General features: G+C 40.8%; 1 long non-coding RNA gene across 1 annotated transcript; it reads right to left on the bottom strand.

The window, feature by feature from the left end:
- Positions 1–1,746: 1,746 nt before the first annotated feature.
- On the bottom strand, positions 1,747–8,891 carry LOC136004633 (uncharacterized). Its single transcript, XR_010608557.1, has 5 exons — positions 8,832–8,891; positions 4,331–4,405; positions 3,267–3,376; positions 2,591–2,795; positions 1,747–2,448 (listed from the first exon to the last, which is right to left on the bottom strand). It is a non-coding gene; the product is annotated as an uncharacterized LOC136004633 (long non-coding RNA).
- Between the last annotated feature and the right edge of the window lie 1,786 nt (positions 8,892–10,677).

Here is a 10,677-nt window from a genome sequence, read left to right as displayed (position 1 = left end):
CTGAGTACAGTGTAACTGTTTAAGATCAACTTAGGGCATATTACAATTTTCAGCATCAATCCCAGTTTTCCCATGCTTACAGTTCTGGAAACAATGCACCCTTTCAAATTCACTGCTAGTGAGTTATGAAGGGACTGAAGCCCTCCCTTCACTTGTAATTTATTGTTTGATGTCCTTTTTTTAAATGCTGCTGTCAAAGTTGTGTTCATAAGCTTAAAATCATTTGCTTGTGCACATGCTGAATCATTTGCTTCCCTACTTGAGCTCACCAAAAGACATGAATTTTATAAGCCCACTTTACAGTGTGGATGTTAAAAGAGAAATACCTCTATTGGCTTAGCTAAAAAAAAAAATAAATCAACTTATTTCTAAATGTAAAATAAGAGATAAAGATGTGCCTTTACATGACACTAAGTGCCACACAGTGGCACATCTTCCATTTTTGTCAGCGATGGATGACAAAGAACATATATTGAAAATAGTGTATGTAAATTGTGCTCAAGAAATGAGGGGCACAGATTAGAGATCTTTACTCCTCTTCAAGTCAGTATAATACGTTTCAGAGACTAAATAAACAAAATTCACATCAAGTTGGCTGGCACTTTGAAAGGTGCTAACTCAGCAAACTGCTGCAATTTCTGCTGAATTGAGCACTTTTTATTCTTTGAAACAAACATCTGTGATTCAATGTGATAGATTTTAATATAGTTAGACAATACAACAAGATGTGTTTTAGAGAAAAACATCAGTGTGAATGAATGGTTCTTGTGAGCTCCACAATAGCTGCTTTTAAATTATATTGAATAATAGATTTCTCTCTAGATTACTCCTATCAACCAAGAATAATCTTTTGTATTATTAAGTGAAGTCAAGAGTGCAGATAAAAGGGCATTTTTCCCCAAAATATGGTATCAGGCATTTTAAATTGGAATTTTTACATAATATACTAAACTACAGCATTTGTATATGTCAGTGGTTTAAGGTGAATTATGCACTGAATTAAAAGGTGCCAAGGCACAATATGTAGTACAGCCAAGCACAGCACAAACCGCAGAATCATTCACTTCTATTTGTTTTCACAGTCTCACTAAGTAAAGTTACTCAAAGCAGTTCTAAACAAGAACCAGGGGGGAAAAAAAGGGAGAAAAAGTAAACTCATTCTGGAACTAGGAAAAGGATGTTATTTCCCACCTCCCAAGATAATTAGCAAATATGTCTCCCAAGCTCTGAAGCAGTTTCTGTATGTTTTGGGCTTTTAGGATTTTCCTAATCAATTTAATCCCAACCACCAGCTTGAGGTGGCCTTTTATAGCTCTTCCCCCACATTTCAGAAATGATTTTACAGAATATGGGTCCCAAATCGGACAACGACTTTGATTTCAACAAGCACAAGCTATGTCAGAGCATACAGTCGTTGCTCCTCTCAGTCCCAGACCTCACGTCCTCAAGGAAGCATGAAAGTTCTCTAGATACTTGCAGAAAACCATTGCATAACATTTTATTTCATGTTCCATAATCATTTTGTCACTGGGTTCAGATGATAAAGTGGATACAGATGTTCATTAGCAACAAAAACATATGCAAACAAGGAAGCAATCCAAGAAGCTGCTAGCATCTGAAAAGCCCAAGGCTGACCATCACATGTTCAAAGTCACAAACATCTATCTTTAGACCAAAAAAGAAATCTGACCTCTCCACCATCCATAAGAGTCCAAATCCTTATCCTAAGCATACTTTAAGGGCAAAGCAGTTTTATACAGGTTATATTTAAGCCTCAATGGACTAAACATGCAAAAGAGTTTGCAACTTTCCTGCCAACCAAGGTTTGCTCCTACAAATCTTTCCATACAGTCTTCCTTACTACACCTATTTCCAAAAACCTCCAGTGGTTGGGAGGCAGACATTCACAGCCTGGCTTTGCTCATTTCATTTCTGTAAGCAGCAATAGGTAATAAGATAGATTCCTCCTGGGGTCTTTTCCAAAGGTATTTTCTCTCCCAGCTTCCCAATGGAGGAGGAAAACACAAAGAAGATAGTCTGCAGGGAGCAACAGCTTCTGTTTGTCATGTCAAACATCCCAGACTCTATCCCTGTCCTCTGGAGGGAATCACTCACACAAAGAAGATTAGCCAAAAGGATTAGCATGCAGCTGGATTATCCACACACAGAGCTCAGCCAACTAATCAACTAGCACCTTTATGTGTTTTCTGCCTTTTAACCTCTTGGTTTCCAGACTTCTGATACTCATCCCTTTAAGCACCAACATATTTTAAGAGATGCTGAATACACAATTGATGAAGATACTTTTGTGGTTAATCTGGCATGTCTGAGTCATTTCTCATCAGCCACAAGATGTCAGTGTTGTTGAATGTTATTATTCTTACCTGCAAAGAGGCATCCTAGATATTGCAGAGGGTGGCTGTCAACACTGGGCTTTTTCCAGTAAGTCTAACAAAAAAAAAAAAAAACCAAAAAAAACAACCAAACAAGCAAGAAATAACATGCGACTGACAATAAATCTGCATGGCAAAGTCTTATTTGGTATTAACCATAATATGTAAAACTTGAACTACATGGTTATTGCTACCACCTTCTAACATGCAAATCCCTGTGTCTTTTCACACGTCCCAACTCATGAAACACTTAAGCTTGGTAGATGGTTCTTGCACAGCAACATCACTTGGAAAGGAGCAACCAGAGATGACACCAGAGCTGTTTCATCATGAAGAAATTAGTCCATCCCACCAGAAATGGCTGCACAGGAACTCCGTACCAGCTCTCACTGAATAAGATACCTGAAATCAAAGAACATGCTAATAGCTATCTCCATGTTTTGGGGTTTTTTACCCTTGGCATGTACCCACACACCCCTCTGTCTCTGACAGCAAACTCTGCCCACATGGCTCCCTCGTGGAGATCATTCTGTGCCCAGACTTGTTTCCTCTCGCTATCACTTTCCCAATTGTATGAGCAGACATTTTTCTAAGGTCAAACTACAGATTAGTTTACTGAAATATCTGGTTTTAAAACACCTTTTCCTCTTCCCAACCCTTTCCAAAAGGCCAAGGTCAGGCAGAAGGGGAACTTTTGAACCGATATTGTTGTGGACTTCATGTATTGTGAAACTGCACCTCGGATTTCCTCTGCAGACCGACCGACCCATATGTTGATTATGTTTCTGCTTCCTTCTTGGTTGCAGGAGATTTGCTTCACCAAACACTGACTGACTTCCACTTCTAAGTATAGCAGAGCACAGGTACAATTACCATGAGAATTCCTGTTTACATTATTTGCTGCCACTCGTCTCCTCTGAACTTGTTTGCTTTTGAAAGCACAGGAAGCATGACTCGGGTGGGAGTGGAGACAGGACTGTTCACTGTGAAAGAAATTACATGAATAGAGATTGATGAACTTATCCACACTTGCAGTTATAAAAGTACAAAATGGAAACACGGTTATTTGCGCTGGAAGTTAAGGAGACAGTTTAATAATTTCATTCATCAATATTTTCCTTTTAAAACTATGAATATATCTCCCAATAGCAAATAAAATATTTCTATTAAGGGGGCAAATTTAAGGTGAAAAGAAGATTTTACCTAATTCTCACAACCTTTCCCCAGCTGCCTTCCTTACCCCTCTTTTTTCTCCCCAAAACACAACCCATTATCTGAAAAATGTTGCCATAGGCAAAGCGACAAGAATAAACCTCATGGAAAGGCTTTCCTGTGTCCAAGTCTTCTCTCCACTTGTGCTGAACACCTCAACTAGGAAAATCCATTCGTGGTTTAATAAAAATCATTCCTCATAAAGAGAACTCCTGACAGCTCCTCCCTGTTCCATTAAACAGTCTGGTTGTAGTGACCATAAATCCCTACATTTATCTCCATCCCATCTTTGCGTTGTGTCAAAGGCACCATTTTCTCTGCCGGAGCCGGAGATTCTGTTTGCTTGACACGTTCCTGCCTCCCCTGTTAGTGACAGCAGGCACAAACGCCAACATTCACAGGTCTGAAGCCAACCGGTGCGCCTGGCTGCTGTGCAGAGGCGCGGGCTGACTCCTCGCTGCCTGCACAGTGACCATTTGTCTGCACTTTCTGCCTGCCTGGAAACCTGGTAGATTAATGCCCAAAGTGGTAGAGTTGGCAGGAGCGCAGTGGAGAGATTCTCAGAAAAGCCTTATGGTTTCTGTTGAACTAGCTTGCCTCATTAAAAAGTTGCATTTGCCGGAGTCATCTTGGGATGAAGGTGACCGGGATTTACTCTTTTTTCCCGGGGTCCCACTCAGTTAAGGGTGTTTTTATGCAAATTCTAAAATTCCCAAGCTATTTACCAAAACCACGGAGACTGGCTGAGGCTCCACACTGCAGACCCTCGGGGAGATGGATGCTCGTTTTTAATATCATTCCTGGAAAAGTTAAAGAGGTGACTGAAGCAGGGTTATTTGATCCAGTTCATACGTACGCAGGGGCTAGCTTAGCTAAACAAGGTATTGTGCTTCAAATAACTAGAGCAGTCGAAGACGTAAAGGTTGGGACAACATGGGAAAGGATTTCATCAGCCCAAAATTAATAAAGACAGGGATGGAAATACAAAACTTCTTAGAAACTAAAGAGTGGAAGAGTATCTAATTTCAGGCATTCTGGTGCAAAGGTGAAACAGCCTCATTAATGTGCACTCCGGCATAAGCCAGTTCTGGCACCAGAGCCCTGCCCTAAGGGTATGCCTTTTTCACCTGCTTTTGTTTTCCTCCCCCCTGAAAAAAGTAAGGGGTTTGCTGGTGGGAGGTAGGGCAAGGCATAATCCTAGAGTCCTTTTCTTAATATTTCTTTGTTAAGTGGGAACTTACAGAATGAAAAATGCAGTTCTTATTTTGAATAATAAAAGGGCAAACTCCAGCTCTACAGCTTAATTCGGTTTCACATGCTATAACCTTTCAAATGGTGCTTGAAAGTCAAGTCAAATTTCAATATAAATGATATTCCCAGGTTAACATTAACATATGAGACACTGCCCTTTATGTTTCTCTATCATCCCTTTGAATGTGTTGAACAGTAATTTTAATAGAATCATAAAAATCTGCAATTTCCTCTGTAGATTCAACCAATGCCAAGAGTAGTAAGAGAGTTATGTTTCTGTCTCATTTGTGAGGTTTGTGATTATTTTAAAATCTTAGGTCTTGCAGGTCTTGTGTACTTAGGTCTGTTACCTCTTTGCTTAGAAATACCTTCCCAGTAAGAACTGCTCAAACTATATTGTTATTACTTGCTTCTTCTAAGAAGGATGTTAGAATTGTAAGCTATAAGTGGAAAGAAAAAGGGAGGTATTGAAATATCCTGACACCCATGTGCTTCATAATCTGACTTAGAGAATATTCAGTGCTGTGAATTAAACAAGGGCACTGGAAAGTTATTTAAATATGTATCAGATACTGATACATCATCAGGTTTTAACATGAAAAACGTAAGCCTGCAAAGTAATTTCTTGAGAAGCGTTCTAATGACAGAAAACAGTGGAGAGAGCAAAGATGCCATCTCAGCTTAAACTACAGCCTTTCAACACACAACTCTGTTGCTGCAAGAGGGAAAACCTGTCACTGCAAGAACCAAGGGGGCAAAGAGGGTGCAGGAAAGGCAACACACACACGCAGAGATCAATTTTGCTGGCCGCATCACACCATCACCAATGCAGCCACCTTGCTCTGGTACTGCGACTGTGATGACTGTGCAAAGGGGTGGACAATCAGTCCATGCCAGCTGGGAGCCAGGGATGCAGCTGTTTCTGTACTGGATGAACCATCAGTGGTGGATCAGGTGTGAAGAGCCTGACTCATCCTTTCCCGCAATGCGGCAAACTTGGCCATGAACAAGCGCTTTGCCTCCCCAGCCAAACGCAGCCCTTGCCCAGCACGGACAGGCATGCAGGGTCTGTTGTGCCACCCTGCCTTCCCAAGCCCAGCACTTCCCAGCCTTCCCACCTCACGAATCATCCACATCTGTAGGCTTTGAGCAGCCAACTCATTCATGCTTTCCTTGCCCAATTTGAAAGTGGAATCACTCGTACCAGCTGAGTGCCTTTAGAAACAATAAGTGCTGCACAAAGGAGTATAGATTTCCTTTCTTTAATTACTCTGCATTCAGGCTGTGGGCAAGATGTGGCTGCCTGGACAGAGGTGGCGTGATTTGCACTTCAAAATTCACTTGAAAAAATTTTGGCGCAGGTTTTGTTGGGTTTTTTGCTCTGCCATCTCTGGGGAAAAGCTTTCAGCAGAAGCTGCTCTGCTGATTCTTAAGGAAAAATACTGTTTTGGCCATGTGAAAAGGCAAAATGAAATATTCCAGCTTGCCCCGATGCTTCTAGGTCTTGAAATAGGACGGAAGCATCATTTCAGGGACAGGAGGGGCATTTTGCTGCTGTTCTGAATATTTGCCCAAACTTAGCCAAAACAACCACTTCGTCTTACACAGTTCCAGTCACCTCGTTAAGGTTTAAAAGTGCAACTTCCAAAACCACTGTGGAAGTGTAACTCCAGTCCCAGGATGCAGGCACAGAACTGGAGTTCCTCAGGTTTCTTCTGCTAGATATTGTAAGCAGCCCTCAAAAAACTGGATTTATTAGGCATCAAGCCACAGGTTTCACACGTACTACAGGGCAAGTCTTTCATGAATGACCACCGGCCAGACATCTTGTCTTTTCGGATGCCTTACTATAGACACCAGCTGTATGATTTCCATGTATCTTTGCTATGAACACACAAAGCACTATAAAATACTAAAGGCTCATAAATAGAATATCATAATCATCCTGGTGCCTTTTTGACACGGAAGCGTCTGGCTCCATTCAGTATCTGTACGATAGACCCAATAATGCCTCTTTACAAGGCCATTGTGAATAAAAATGTAGTAGTCTGGAGGAATTGTTAAGATACAGTAATAATGAAAAGGACAGACGGAAGCCTAGAATGAAACTAATAATGTCATTTTAGCTACTAAACAAAGCCAGAGGCCATACTTAATAGTGGGACAAAAATACCTGTGATCACATCATCTGAGAGTTCAGCATGGTGCAAAAGAATCAGTGTAAAGCTGGGATTTCAAAAAGAGCTTTAATTATGCTATTTCTTAACCTTAAGCACTTGATTCAGCCTTAGTATTCACAGAGTGTAGGATTTTCTCTCATGCTCAGACATTAGCTATGCATTGCACCTTCTCTAAATTCACAACAATTTGATCTAAAACAGACTGAATATTTGGAAATGATTTATTGCATACCTAATGATCAACTTCTTTTCTAATTATGGACTAATACTTTAATTTCTTAAGAATTTCCTTTAATGTTTTGCAAGGTAAGCAATGATTTTGCATGATTGCATATCCTTACATTAGCATTAACTCCATCCAACTTCACCCTAGGTTTATTTTTAGTGGAAAATGTCCTGAGATGTTACATTTTAAGCATCAGTCATGCATTGAATCTAACCTACAAGCACAATCTGGAACATCCTTTTTTCAGAAGGCCACATGTATAATGTCAGTAGGATGTGATGCTTTCGGCTCAGAGTATGTTTTTGAATCAGGGCCTGGATAACACATCAGTTATGGTTATTTGCAAGTTACATTTCAATATCCAGCTTTTCAGGCTGTGTGTTTTTGTAGTTGCAACTTTCCACCTCCCCCGCACTGATTTAAGTGATGTTATTCTTGGCTAATAGTAATTGTGAGAAAATTGAATTCCATCTGTTTCCACCAAAAGTGGAAAATAGAATGTGCGAATCAATAGAAGGCTGCACTTGTTATACACATTTGTCACAATCAGTGACTTTGCTAAGGAAACATGTCTGCAGGTACGATTTGCAAAATAAATAGCAAGTCACAGCATCTGATCACCAGCTGGCTTAGTTAAAAGTCAGAGTCTCTTCTGACAGCTATGGATCATGAACTTTCAGACGCTGCATGGCCCCTTCCAGACTCGTTCAAGGGGAAAGACGTCTTTTACTGTACAAATGGGTGGATGAGAACTGTAATGCAAGTATAGATCTGGCTCTGCAGTCAGCATGAAAGTATTGGGTTCACATCTGGTAGTTTCAACACCTTAGATGATCACTTTCTCATACTCACGGTGATTACTCCATATCCCTTAGAATTTCAGACGTAGTTACAGTGCGTCACCAGAGATCTCTGTATGACTAATACCAGCATCATTTCAGGTCCTCTCCCTAGTTAGTGCTGTAAGAATTGAAATCTGTGTGGCTCCCCTTGGCTGAGCTGTCTCATTTGTGGTCATGACCAAACCACAAAGAGGCAAACACACAGCACTTTAAATAAGTCTTAGCAAGCCTGTGTTTTCATGTACAGGCACAACACCGCTCTTTCTTCAAAGCCTTACTCTATCCACCTGGTAGGACATAACGGTGTCTTGTCTCCCTGTTGTTATCGCAACCATAAGCTGGGTGGATCATTTCAGAGTCCTTTGGCAAGAACTGCTATAGCTTCCTTCTCAGAGCATTGTGTTTAATCACATTTATCACAGTATGCAACACCTTTGCCTAATTCTACTACAGTGTCTCTGTAATACAACATAGTTTTGCAGATGGTGCTGTGACACAGCCAGCATCAGCCCACAGTTTCTTTCTGTGTCAACAAAACCCAGCTTAATGGTGGTAGCAGAGCATCTCCTCCAGATACCATCTTCCTACCCGAGTTGGCAGCATACCCTCCACAGCCTGCCCCATCCCCAAGTAAAACACAGCTCTTGTGGAGGAAGGTGGAACCCATCCTTCCATCAGACTGGTTGCGTTGTAGCTTGGGATCTCCTCAGCACTGTTCAAACCTCACCTTCAAGTCAGTGGCACAAGATGATGCTGGTCTCACTTGCACCCAGGAGGAGGACCAAGGCTGCTCTAGTCCCGTTAGCTAAGAGTTCCTGTGAGGAATAACAGGCATAGCTCATGAATTTAAAAGGTGACTGGGGCTTCCTCAGTGCTTATGGAGCTTACAGTCAGGTAAGAATGGTTTTCATAACATGTGGACACTCAACCTTAAAAGCTCAAGTGCCTTGAGCTTCAAAGTTAATGCCTGTTGTTTGCCAAGATGCATTGGGAAAAGGCGTGTTTGACTGCTGCACAGCAACAGTAAAAAGAAAAGTCATTGAACAGGAACATTGTTGGAAGAATAATGCCATCATGTTAGTTAACAGCATGCCTTCATCTGGAACGCTGTTTGCCATACCTGGGCTTGAATTTTAGCAAAGAGTATGTGCAGTAAAACCTGGAAAGTCCAAAGTGGTTAATTACAATGTTCAGCGGCCTAAAAAGACTCCCACAGGCAGAGAGATTTAAGGCAGTATAACAGCCTTCAATTTAGAGGGAAGCAAGTAAAAGGTGACAGAACAGAGGTGCGGAACATAAAGAACAACTTGGGAATAATAAGATAAAATTTGGTAATAGTTTTTCCTAGAGGCTTCCCAGAAGGTTAATGCAGATATAACCTAAAAATTCTTAATAAGTCAAAGAAACATTTCCTAGAGTGCCTAACTGCTGTGAAACTTGGAGGAAGCAGGGAATCAACAGCTTTAAAAGAAGGCAGACACTTAAATTTACATCTGCAATTATCCTAACTGAAATAAAACATATGGAGATTGATCTGTAGGAGGGTACAGAACAAAATCCAGTTGCTGAACTCCAAGCTTCATATATATGGTTTTATTACATCAGCTAACAGTAAAGTGAACCTCTTATAATGCCATAACAATAAGCCATAGTTCCATAGTACACTGAGTGCCATATGCAAACAAGTTTTTCAAAGTCTTACTTTTCAGGGGTTTTACAAATGATAGAAGCACATACAGTAGCATAATATTCATAGAAGTTACAAAGAGAACTGCAGGTCTTATTCCTCTCCCTGTCAATGCAGAGTTTCTCCCTGCCTTTTCCAGCAGGAAATGGCCAGCTTCGGAACAGGGACAGCATGTAGCTCCAATCAAACTGAACATAATGAAAAAATGGAAAACACTGAATGGAGCAAAAGTTCATGAGTTTGGTGCCAGTAACGATACTTTTAAGATTGTCTGGGTTTTGTTGGAGGTTTTTTTTAAGGGGAAAAAAAAAAGGTGAAATAAATTATATCTGGGAGGATAAGTGGCAGACCCATATCCTGCATTAATCAAGCAGATAGAGATGTACTGTACTGACCAGCTGGTTATCTGCTTCCTGTCTTCAAGGGCAAGATGTCCCTACCACATGTGCCCTAACACAGGCTGAACTCTAAACCAAACCCCACAAATATAATAACCAACATCCATCTTGAGAACAACTGAAGCCGGGACGTCTCAAGCTGAATATGTGAGCCTCTACAGACAGACAGAAAGGTAAATGTCACAGCAGGGCTGACGCAAAGCCACATCCTCTGTATATTAGGCACAGAAGGAAGGAAACCTTATACATATACATACAGATAGAGCTATATGAAGGCACATAGATACTGAGCAATAAATTCCACAAACAACATTATGAGCCCAAGAATAATAAAGTTTGAAAGGGTCAGCATCTTCTCAGATGAGATTTCATTACCTGCCAGTTGCCCACCTCTACATGTTCTTCCTTTAAATAAGTACTGCAGATTAGTATTAATGCGTGTTCTTATAGATGTTACAAAAAACTACAACATTCCCACCCTTTCTTTA

This window comes from Lathamus discolor, chromosome 1, assembly GCF_037157495.1.
Source record: "Lathamus discolor isolate bLatDis1 chromosome 1, bLatDis1.hap1, whole genome shotgun sequence".
NCBI classification, from domain to species: domain Eukaryota; kingdom Metazoa; phylum Chordata; class Aves; order Psittaciformes; family Psittacidae; genus Lathamus; species Lathamus discolor.
Note: the sequence above shows the minus strand (reverse complement) of the source record. Positions and strands in the feature narration are given on the sequence as shown.